The sequence below is a fragment of the Protopterus annectens genome, chromosome 3.part0 (assembly GCF_019279795.1).
Source record: "Protopterus annectens isolate FY-2018-M chromosome 3.part0, PAN1.0, whole genome shotgun sequence".
NCBI lineage: Eukaryota > Metazoa > Chordata > Ceratodontiformes > Protopteridae > Protopterus > Protopterus annectens.
The window spans coordinates 1,292,237,970-1,292,251,193 of NC_056731.1; positions in this window are offsets into that span (position 1 = coordinate 1,292,237,970).

A 13,224-nucleotide genomic window follows, 5' to 3' on the forward strand; every position below is an offset into this window, starting at 1 on the left:
TCTTGTGATAGAGGTTGTGTAAGATAATGAGCTTGGGGGGATATACTATAGTGAATAAAACAGAAACCTCAGAGACCATATGGAGTATAAGATTAAGAGCACACAAAGGGAGGGGATTGAATGATAGGGTCCCTTTGAATCCTATTCTTCAGAATAGGACTCTTTTTAAATAAACAGGTTTGAGAGGAAAACATTTTATGGTTAATTTTTACTTTTTATGTTTTATAAAAACAATTTTATTGGAAAAAAATAGTTTTGAGGTTAATTCCTTATATAATGAATCTTTTTTATATATAAAGTGTTTTCTATGAATTATTTTTATATGTATTATATATGCCTAAATGTCATATGACATTTTTAAGGTTAAGTCTTGCTGTCTTAGTAATTAACTGGAAAATGAGTTGCTTTGTTTTGATAGGCTGCCATTTAATTGAGAACAGCATATATTTGATTTGTACTGAAGGGGTTGTATAGTCTGTTGAAGTGGTGTTTAATACTATGAAAACACTAACTGTTCAATAAACTGGATTTTATTACTTGTTTGGTCTGGTTTCCTTGACTGTTGTTTGGCCCGTCGGATGCTGCTGTGAATTAGTACAATGTGGCCGTACTAAAAAAGGTTACACAGAAAAGAGAGGATTAAATAATGCAGTATACGAAACGTATATCCCCATGTCCAAGTTTACACAAACACATGGCACAGCTCTTATTTCCACTATGTTATTGTTTAAACAAAGTTGATGGTTAGTATTAACCTATCAGAACTGTATAAATTTGAAGTCAGATGTTCCATGGTCTTATGGCCAATTCCAGCTCCTATCTGGGCACTTCATCTCCTGTAAATTGGTTCCAGGAGACAAAAACTGAAAACTGGTTCCTAGGATGAAACACCTGAATGAAAATACATTTCGGTGTTTGAAGACAGCAGGCAACAAAAGTCTCTGTTGAGATGTTTATAGCCTCCTTGTCCCAGAGTACTTAGTATCATTACTGTACACTGTCAGTGGTCCCTTACTATGTTTTTGGTGCTTAGTTGGGAGTTGGACTGTGGCTGTACACCTCTCTGCAAAAAAGTAAAATGATAGGAAGCAGAAGCCATACTGCAAACAGGAGTAGTCATGCGGACACAACAATGAAAAAAGGTAGGCTCTTGGAGATGATGAGTGAGTTATTTTCAATGAATTGTTACAGTGGTTTGCAGCTGTCCTTGAGTCTCACTAAATGTGTTATCTCAAAGCATTATTCTTTCAAAAATGAAGCTTATAAGCATGAATAACATGAAGTTACAGAACTTGCAATGTTGATTGCTCCAAGGAAGGGCCACAAAATATAAGTATTAAGAGTGGTACCCAGAGCACTTGCAAGTAATGCTGTGGAAATGTGAAATGTGTTACATGTGCACTCCATTATGGTTGTTTCTTGATATGTTATACTTTGTATCTGAGGTTTCATAGTAGGTGGATGAAAAATATACCATTCTGTGTGGGGTATACACTGCAGCAACTGCTAGCTACCTCTGTAGCAAGCAGTTTGCTACAGTTTAAATGAAAAAATACTTGTTTTTTTTTTAATTAAAATCTGAGTGCTGTAGTATTCTGTGGAAGGTATAAACTGAAGCAACTGTTTATTACATTTGAATCATGCAGTTTTCCACATCCTGAAAGAGAAGTTTTGTTTCTTTTCTTTTTATCAAACTAAACCCTGAACACTGTAGTGCTCCATGCAGGGTATAAACTGTTGCTACTGTGGGGTGGGGGCAGTACACAGTTATGGGACCTGATTAGCTGGTGCAGAAGGGAGATGGGGCATGTCATGCATCTGGCCATCTGTTTGGTACTGTCTGGAGGAAGCCAACCAATTAATTGGCATCCTGCAGTTTTACAGAAGTCCTTTTTTTTGCTGTTGTTGTTTTTGTGCTCTTCATTCAAAGAGCTGGGGTGGGGTATTAGCCTGTGGGACCAACACAGAGCACTGTTTGAGCTAGCTATACTTCTAACAATATGCATCGTACTACCAGTCTCAAGCAGTGCACCTCCATCCCTTCTACCTACCTCAACTGCTTTACCTTCACTGCCCAGGTTTCAGTATCATACAGTAGTACTGGTACCAGCACTGTTTTATACACCATACATTTCAACTTCTTTGGCATTTTTCTGTTGTACATTACCCTGACACTCTGCCAGTTGGCTGTAGCCTCTTTGATTCTGGCTTTGTCCTCCTCATTTAGACTTCTCATCTCCTCACCTGCCCCGCTACATAAAGATATTAACCTGTTCTATTTTCCCTTCTATCTCAATTTTCATCTTCTGCTGATTTCCCTATTTGCTGCCATGATGATTATTTTGTCTGCATTCAGTTTCATCCCATGTGCCTTTAGATATGCATTATATTTTCTTTGTTCAGAGTCTGTATGTAATGCCACATTGTATACATACAGCAGCTTTGTTGACCTCTCTGCCCTGTTTGCTAATGTTGCCCAGGACTTCAATCACAGGACTGCCCAAATCAGCTTTCTTGGGGCTACAAATTGTCATAAGTTTTCTCCAAGTCTAGGAATGTCTAAACAGATTATTTACTCATCTCTAGCTTCTTCTCAACTATGAGCCTCACTGCAAACACTAGGTTAGATATGCTGCATCCTGAGCTGAATTTGAACTGTTCCTCTCTCATCTTACTTTCTGCTACACTGGGAAGTCATTTATCAGTCATCCTTTCTAGCACTTCCATACATTGTGGCCATAGCTTGCTACCTCTGTACTGGAGTATGTCATGTCATCAAATGGAATTTTAGCAAACTTCTACAAAATTACTTTCACTGACAGTGATGTTTGCTTTTTTCTACACTGTTGTATGACTTCAGAGTTTGTATATACGAGTCCAGGGGTATGGGTTCTATGGTGGCTTGCCACCCTGAAAAAACAAAATTGTTGAGTTGTTTGTCAATGGTTGTTTTGGCAGTTTACTTTTTTTTTCATTTGCGTAAATTACCTTGGATGACTTGACATGAATCCCCCTCTATTCTGTCCACAGTTGTAAAAGTTCCCTCTGCTCTTGTACAATGGTACTACAACATATCTTCTGCAATGCACATTTTTATCCATAATACTTTGTATATCTACTGCAGCCATTTATTTCCTAATTCACACATCTTATCATATATGCTGTGCCTCATTTGAGCCTGCTGCTTTACCTGATTTTGTTTTCTTTAGTGTTATTCTTACTTATCCTAAGGTGAGGTGTTCTTCCTTTTTCATTTTGGTCTGTGTCTGAAGCAGAATAGCTTCTGTGCTTTTTCACTCAGAAGGTGCTGGCTGTACTCCTTTCATATGGCTTTGTGGACTAAAGAGTAGGCTGCTGCTAGCAGCCCTTTTGAATGGGCATGATGACTATCTTTTTTATCTTTCTGTCTTGTTCTTGCAACCTGATATAGTTTCTTTCTACCATTTGCCGAGACACATTCTAGAAGCTAGTAAAGTGCCTCTAATGCCTAGTTCTTTGCTTTTATGATTGCTTACTCAGCTTGTTTTTTAGCCACTTGGTATGTTCTATTTTCTCCACTTTTTTCTCTACTCATTTTTACTTTAGATAACTCTTTAAATTTATGCATTCCACCACCAGCTTTCCTTATTTATTTCCATACCTGGCTCAGATGCATACCTGGTCCTTAGTTCTCACACACATTTTTTTGAGATGCTGCCATTCTTCAGCTTTAACTCCACCTATTTCCTCTCCTTCCTAAGGTACTAGAGCCACAAGGTTTTCATTTCACTCTTGTGTTTTTATTTGTCAACTTCCAAGTCTTTTGCTTAGTCTCTGTTGACTTTAGAGCCTTCTCTAACCACTGCTTGCAATTGACTCTGGCTACTAGAGATCTATGCTTTTAGATGACTTTTTCACTGGGAAGGACTTTGCAATCTCTGATTTTGTCCCCACTGTCCTTTCCTCACTAGAAGGAAGTCTACCTGAGTTTCTTGTTGACCACTCTTGCATGTGATCTTGTGACTATCTTTCTTGCTGAACCATGTACTGCTACCATTAGGCCATTTGCCTAACAGAAGTCTAGAAAGGCCTCTGCTTCTTTATTCCTGCAGTCCACATATCCTGTTCTGTTTGTCCTGGTATGAGTATTTGTGTTCCCTGTTATCAACACCAGCTCATGTTGTCCTGTAATATTAATTCAATGTTGCTACTTTTTTCCATTCATCAATGGTTTCTCCCCCACCAACCCACACATACAAACACGCACGCGCGCGCACATAGACACACACACACACACACATACACATACACACACACACACACACACACACACACACACACACACACACGCACGCACGCACGCACGCACACACACACACACACACACACACACACACTTATGGATCAGCTTGAACACAAGCAGGGTGGTTGACTCTTCATATGTTTACGTCATTCAAGTGGTTTTATAGGTGTGAAGCAGTGTTTTGCAAATTTTAATATGATTTCCTTTAGATGAATTGAACATGCATATATTCTTTAATATAATGTATTTACTTGCGTGAGATGCAATGAAACTTTTACCAGGCTACAGCAGAATGTTAATAGTTGTAGCAGTGAGAAATGTCTTGCACAGCTTGTTAGTCTTAGAAAGATTTCAAAATATCACATCGGTCAATAAGATCTGATCAGTGTTTTGACAGTATGGGTAATGATTTATTCTCTGTCTGGACATGTTGCAGGATCATTAATTCTGATTGCTACAGCTAAAAGGTTGATTGTGTTGTCAATGAATTATTCTGCTAGTCATTTTGAAGCTACAGCTCTGTTTTTTGATGAAACAGAGGAAAAATATCTGATGCTTTATGAAAACTCTTCATAAAGTGACTATACTATTGCATATACAAATACATATTCTGCAGGGAAATATGGTGAGCTACCACAGTATCTCTTATGCATTTTACTTTTTGTTGTCGTTTGGATTATTTATTAATATATAGCTCATTTATAGTTCTTATTATTGTGACTATCTATTTTAAATAATATAACCTCACTGTCTGGCTTACCAGACTTCAGTGAACAATCATTGTGATCACCAAGTGCTTTGCTGTACTTCTACAGCATTTTACAGTACATAGACTGCTGAATCTGCACATTTACTGAAGCTTCTTCCATAGTGAGCTTGTGTTCCTGAATTAGCTCTTATGCATATACTTACCTGGATTTGTTTGTTCAGTATTGTGTAGTGTATTATATCTTTATTAGATTAAAGTAAATAAGGTTATGATTTTTCATTAAGCCAATACTTCTCTGCTAATGTGTCCTGTTCTAACATGCAGAGAATAATTCCTCAAATGATTTTTCACAATCTAATGTAAATGGGGGTCTCAGCAACTGGATACCTTCCTGATTATGTGATATTTAAAACTGCTCTCTAATATTAAGTTCAGTATTTAATGGTGGGCAGTATCATTTGTGCAGAGGCTTGAGTGCCATGTCATTTAGAAGAAATGTGGCTCCAGCAGATGATGGAAGCCAACCATCTCTTTTTTAGAGCTGCATAGTGATGTTTCTAATTACTGCTTAAATGTATAAATCTGAGTGTTTTGCTTTCAGTTCCATGAAAAAGAGAAATATTTTGAGGAGACTGTAGTGCTATGACAGGAAGACTATCCCCAGGATTCAGCAAGCTCTACATGGTGTGCAGGAATAGTGCAGGAGCTGCTGGAGGCAATATGGCCACCGTGCAATCCAGGACTAAGCTCCTGTGACGTGCATGAGTGCTCCTGCACTATTCCTGCACAGACACAGCTCCTGTATCCAGGAAGCTGGCAGCCAGCCATGCAGAACTAGTGTAGTCTGCAGAAATGTAATTGGTTAGTAACTGAGCACATTTCTGCAAACTACAAAATGGAGCCATGACAGCTCCAAATAAAGGGTGTATATAATGTGGAAAGCATGTCAATGGCCAAATATATGGACACTGGTATGAAAAACAGTTGCAAAAATAAAAAAAAAATAACTTTTATTTTTTTTAGCTGATTTTGGCTGTTTAAGCATAGGGCAGCGGCACACAAATTGGATCGGGCTGAAAATAATAAAAAAAAAAAAAAAACTTGAAATAAGCATTCTATCCAAAATCACAATTTTGCCATTATTCTCAATGGCAGGCAGAAGACAACATGGCCAGTGAATAGTGGTTGCTAAGGGGGAAAGCTCAGTGTCAGACTTATAACTAGGCATTAGCAGACAATCCTATGCAAATGAAGGGAATGATACTGGATCCCAGATCTCCCCTCATGGCTAGCCTGCACCCAGCTTTGTGCAGGAAGACCATGGTACAAGTCTAAGAGCTAGCTGACATCATAGAGGGGTGTGTCAGGCATACTGTAAGCTTATTGTAGCCCTGTGGCTTGGGTTTGCCCTTAGCTTAGCAGAGCTAAGCAAGGGGGTGTGTCTGAAGTTGCCAAGCACACTCTACATTGCCTAAGCGGGTGTTAAAGGAAAAAAAAAAGTAAACCAGGAAATAGCAGCTCCGTGCACATCTGAGCACTGTGTTTGTGCTGCGTGCCCCTGGGCTTAAACAGGAAGGCAATGGGAAGGGCAAACAGCAGTAAGAAGGTAATCAAGGAGAGCTGGCATAGCTGGCAGGTGAAATGTATCAATCAGCCAATTACACAGGCATAGCTCAGCCCAGCACATCACTATAAACTATGCAAACACCTTTCCCTCTGGTTTTTCCCACAAAGTCTACACCATCGGTGTACACAAGTGGGAAATTTTACCAAACAAAAGCAACAAAATGATAGGGGCTGCAGCAACTATCATAAATCAACATGTGGAAGACGCTGAGGGTGGTGAGGATGAGAATGCTGATGACCAACCCACAGTGAGGAGAAGGAGAAGAGTGTACAGATCCAGGGTAACCTACCAGGGGCTACATGAGCTGGAGATAGTGGAAAGCTATAGGGTGGACAAGGACCTTCTGCGGCAAATTGCTGAGCTGTGCTGGCCACACCTCACACATAGAACCAACAGAGGGGAACCCATCATAGTGGATGCCAAGGTATGTGTAGGCCTAAGAATACTAGCCACAGATAAATTCCAAAGGTCAACTGGAGATATCATGGGGATCTCACAAGCATCAGCATCCAGGATACTCTACCAGTTGCTGGGTGCCATGTCAGCACATGCCGGTGAGCACATATATTTCTACAACAGCCATAAGGCATTGAACAGCAATATGCATCTCTTCCACCAAATAGCAGAATACTCTGAGGTAATAGGTGCTATAGACTGCATGCACATATGCATCAAAGCACCACGCGGTGATCAGGGTAGGGTCTACATCAACCACAAGGACTTCCCCTCCATCAACTTCCAGGTCATGTGCGATGAGCAGGGCATTAAAATGAATGTTTCTGCTGGCTGCCCTGGAAGCTATCACGACTCCCACATCTGGCATATGACACAGGTGTACTACAGATCTGACATTGGGGACATCCCTTATGGCCACCTAGTGGGGGATGCTGGTTACACATTGGAGCCTTGGCTGATGACACACATCAGAAATGCACACACACCCAAACAAGAACTCCATAATGAGGTATACACGCAGACCAGAATCATAATAAAGCATGTGTCTGGGATGCTCAAGTCATGGTTCCAATGCCTTGACACATCCGGTGGAGCCTTGCCATAGTCATCAGCTACATGTACCCAAATTGTCATCATGTGTGACATGCTACACAGTATGATCCTGCGGAAACAGCTGCAGCAGGAATAGCATGGGGCAGGGCCACATAGCCCCCCCACCATTGCCAAGGCCTGCACAGGCACAGAGTGACTCAGAAGAGGAACAACCTGAGCCTGACCCAGAAGGTACAAGGAGGCATGCCCAGTATGTCTAGGCCATGGCAAAGAGGCAATGCATAGCACATACACTGACACGGTAGAAACCCAGAGAATGACACTTCTCTCTGACTCACACAAACAGTAAAAGGGATGCCAAACATGGCATTACCTGTGTTTAGCCATGTATAGGGAGTGTACTATGTGCATCTGACATAGTCAGCCATCCAGCACCATCCTCAATACTGGCACAGCCACAAGGTAAGTCACTCTCCTTATCAATTGCCGAATGGAGTAGTATGTTTTGTTACTCGTATCTATGGTGTGGATGTGAGCATGCAAGGGAATCAGGTGGCTGAATGGGATGCCAGCAGATAGTAGACACCTATAGTGGCAGCATGAGATCTGTAACAAATACTGGTTCCACCATAGTAGCCAGTACTAGACAAGCTAACAAAACTCACTACAGAAAATGTGGTGTGCCACATGTGTGTCCATAGGACACACACATGCCAGTCAGGGATTCTCACATACCCAACAACAGTCTCAGCCAGCAGGACAGGCATAGACAAACACAAACAAAGGCTGTGCTAAGGCCTCTGATTGATGGCTATGGAGAACATTATTTATTATTTTATTATTTTATTTATTTTACATTTGTTGACCGGGCTAGTCTAACTGGATATATGTCTATTTTCAGTAGAAGCCCAGGGAGAAAAGCTCCATAAAAAGACATGCACAAAAACAGAGCAGTACACTACAATTACAGGATACAAAGAAACGCACAAAAACAGAGCAGTAAATTACAATTACAGGATACTTGTAAGACAATAACAGGTGTTCCATTTTTTTTTTTTTTTTTTATTTTTGAGTGCAAGAAGAAGAAAATAAAGAAATGATTTAGAAAGGTGGGTAGATAACAAAGCAAAGTAATAAACAGGAACAGGAGCATAGGCCAGATAATAACAGAATTGGAAGAATTACCCCGGGATTCATGAAGCTTGCACCAGTCGCAGGCGTAGCGTAGGTGGTATAATGCCAAATATGGCCGCCGAGCGATTCAAGTACGATCCAATTCCATGTGCGCTGCCAGCATACGCCAGATCTGCACAGCTCTCGGCTCAGGTATGCTAATCACCCCATGCAAATGAAGGTACATAGCAATTCATGAAGTGGTGCAGGTGTAACCAAGCCCACAGAAATGTAAACCAAAAAAAAATGGTTTACATTTTTCCAAACAGAACATTGGATCTATGAAAGCAGACCAGACTCATGTATTACAAAGTTAACATATGCCAATGGCTAAATATACAGCCAATGGCATAAGAAAAGATGCACAACACATAAAAAACAACATTTAATGCCATGTCCACATTAACGCAAGTACAACCGCAGGGCATGTGTGCGCAAACGGGAACACAAGGAAAATATACACAAATGTCATAAAATCGCAATGTAATACAAATCATGATTTCACCATAATACTCAATGGTATGCATGGTACACCACAACCAAACTGCAAGGGTTGCTAAGGGTCTGTGACAGTGTTCGGCACGGTAACTATGAATTAGTAGCCAATGCAATGCAAATGAGGCAAGTAATAGTGAATCGCAAATGTCCTGCTAGACTAAGGATGTACCATACTGCGCAGAGCTACAGCACCGAGAAGTGGTTTGGAGGTATACATGACATCAGCAGTGGGGTGTGCCACTGTAGCTGTAAGCACATTGGAGCAATGCAAATCCAGCCTGCTCGTTGCTAAGCAAAGCCGCAGGATAGGGGTGGGGATGTAGGTATAGCATCGTTTAGCTGAGAGCACATATGGTGCCCGAAAGCGCATGTGTACGCGGATGAAAACATGCCCAAAACACGGTAAGTGGACGCACTCGCCGTGCACCATAGCTCAAACAGGAAGGTTAGGGGAAGAAAATAAGGAAATGCCGCAGTAGGGTAATTGGAGTACAACTGAGCAATTAACACCTATTAACTCACAGTGGGCAATCTATGGCAGCTAACAAGTCTGCTCGCAGCAACCTGCAGAACAGGATAGGGGAGGTGTCAGATTGCAAAGAAAAGAGAACTGTCATAGCAGAGCAAAGCAAACCTGCAGTAGATCGGCCATAGAACACATGTCATAAGATAAGCCAGGTTTTGGAAAGTACAAGTGAAAGCAGGCTACTGGATGCATGCCAGAAAATGGGAGGGGAAACATTAAGAAATGTTAAGGGAAGGGCAAGAGGTAATCCACGGCAGCCAAATGTAATTCAACACCAAAGGCACCACAATAGCAGTACCTGTGGTAAAACACATAAGATACCCTGTAGCTCCGATGGTACATACACACCCTATGACATCATCAGTGTTCACAGCACAATAGTATAAAGTGTGAAGGCACCTCACACACACCTGTGTATTCCCAAACACTGCACCATTGGTGTAAACAGATGGGGAACTTTTACAATGTACATGTTGGGAGCTGCCATAGCTGTGATTCATCACCATGTGTTAGAGACTGAAGGTGCTGTGGAGGATGATGCTGACAACCACCGCAGGCCCCGGAGGAGGAGAAGAGTGTTCAGACCAAGAGTAACCTACCAGGGGCTACATGATCTGGAGATAGTAGAGCATTACAGGGTGGACAGGGACATCTTACAGCAAATAGTTGAGCTGTGCCGGCCACGCCTGAGATCCAGAAACAACAGAGGGGAACCCATCACAGTGGACACGAAGGTATGTGTAAGCTTGTGAATGCTAGCCACAGGTACCTTTCAAATGCCAACTGGAGATATAATGGGGATCTCACAGGCATCAGCATCCAGGGTACTACACCAGTTCCTGGATGCTATGTTACCACATGCCAATGAGCATATATACTTCCCCCAAACTCAGGAGGAGTTGGCCAGCAATATGCGTCTCTTCCACCAGGTGGCACACTACCTGGAGGTACTGGGTGCAATAGACTGCACACACATACATATCAAATCACCACCCGGTGAGCATGGTAGGCGCTACATAAACCTCAAGGGATACCACTCCATCAACTGCCAGGTTGTGTGCAATGCCCAGGGCATTATTATGGATGTGTGTGCTCGCAGCCGTGGAAGCTACCATGACTCCCACATCTGGCATGCCTCACAGCTGTATCAGGTATTTGTCAGGGGGATATCCCACATGACCACCTTGTAGTGGATGCTGGTTATGCACTGGAGCCGTGGATGATGACTCCCATCAGAAATGCACACACACCCATGCAAGAATGCCATAATGAGGCACACGCACAAACCAGAATCATCATAGAGCATGTGTTTCGGATGCTTAAATCATGGTTCCGTTGCTTGGACAAATCTGGTGGAGCCTTGCAGTATCTCCAGGCACGTGTGCCCACATCTTCATAGTATGTTCCATGCTACATAATATGATCCTGTGGAAACAGCTGCAGCAGGGACATAATGGTGAAAGTCCTTATAGCCCATCGCAATTGCCAAGGCCATCACAGGTACAGAGGGATTCAGACCATGAACACCCTGTGCCAGCCCCAGTAGGCAGACGGAGGCATGCCCAATATGCTCACTCCTTGGCAAAGAGGGAACGTATAGCACATACACTGACAGTGTAGGGCCCTACGGACTGACACACCTCTCCACCTGCACACACAGTAAACTGGATGGCACACACACACGACCACCTGTAAATTGTAATGTATCGGTGGCCTACTGTGTGAATCCTACATAGGCAGCCCTCAACCATTGCACACACAACAGCTATTGGAACAAGGAATGTCAACACCTGAACAGTGCACGCACCTAACAGCATATGTTGATACTGTATGTATAGGTTCCTAGGTACATCGGTAGGTACATTCCCTATTGTCAGAGGCCATTCATCAACCAAGGCAAACAGTGTCTGCTGTCGCCACCAAATCAATTAACCAACTGTCCCTCAATGGAGCAGAGCCAATTGCGGAATTCATGTGTGTAATCACTGGTCCACACACACTCTGCATGGCTTACCTGGTGTGTTAATGAGGGGCTCCATATAATGTAATCAGGGATGTAGTGGCAAAGCATGGGGAGTACCCATGACAGGTATCTGTCACCTCAGCATGCTCAACCTATGGTTGTGTGAAGGTATAGCACATTATAGTGTGTGGCTCACTGTGACATACATTACCAATGCTGGAGCACATCCATTAAACATCACTTGGACATACCATTAATAGGTCTCATCCATATGTAAACTAACTGAGATACACATTTGATTGCAGTATGGAGTAACAGCCATAGTACAGTCCACATACAAAACACCATAACACGTGTACAAATCCCAGATGCCCAAGTGGTAAATGCACTGACTGTCGTGCATGTTCCCAGTCCCATGTCCTTTAAGGGACGTTACGTAATCCCGAAGGCACGAATAATGGATGTTGGATGCAGGTCATCAGATCAGGTTTAGCACATGTCAGTGGGATTATGCATTGGCAAGTGCTGGTAAGCGTTGTTTAAACATGACTTTACGGATATGCGCAAAACAGGGCAAAGCTTTTCTGAATATCGTGCAGATCATGGTCAACGATGTCCAGAACAGGTGAAACTAGCATCATTCACCCCTGTACTAATAGTGCCTGCTCTGAAGTGTAAAACGACCACTGCCAGGAGTAGAACACGCAATCATGTACACAATCACCTAACACTAAGCTACCCGAGATGTACCAACGGCAGGTGTGTATTGTGACGGGTTAAAACACAAATGTGCGGAGTCCAGGAAACAGTATACATCGACATGTACACAACGAAAGGTGTGTTCTCACTCTCTCTCTCTCTATATATATATCTATCTATCTATCTATATATATATATATATATATATATATATATATATATATATATATATACCACTAGGTCAACGACATGTACACAACCATGGAAGTACAAATAAATAGGATACTGTCAACTATCGAATGTGTCCCATACCAACACACGTAATCACGAGGCTTAAAGACTGAAAGACCACAGTACCGGAACACTAGAACCGAGAATAATATTATCACGATGTTAAGGGACATTTAGTTATCGCTGCCGGTGCTGCAGTCCAGGTAGGTACTGTGTTCTACTGTGCTTGTGATTGCTGTAGTCTGTGTATGTGTGTGTGTGTTGAGGGTGTTGTGTGCATTTCCGTGGGACTGTAATGTGTGTGGGTGTGTGTTTGCATCGTGTGTCTGTTAGTGCTAACTAGGAGGTAGATCATTATGGTAGGTGTGGTCATAGTTGACCGTAGGCATACAGTTACCACCTGTCCCAGTTTAAGAGGGACAGCCCCTCCCTGGGCAGTTGTGTCCTGACAAAAAATATTAAAAAGAGCAAATGTCCGAGATTGTAGGACATAATTATGTCCCATATA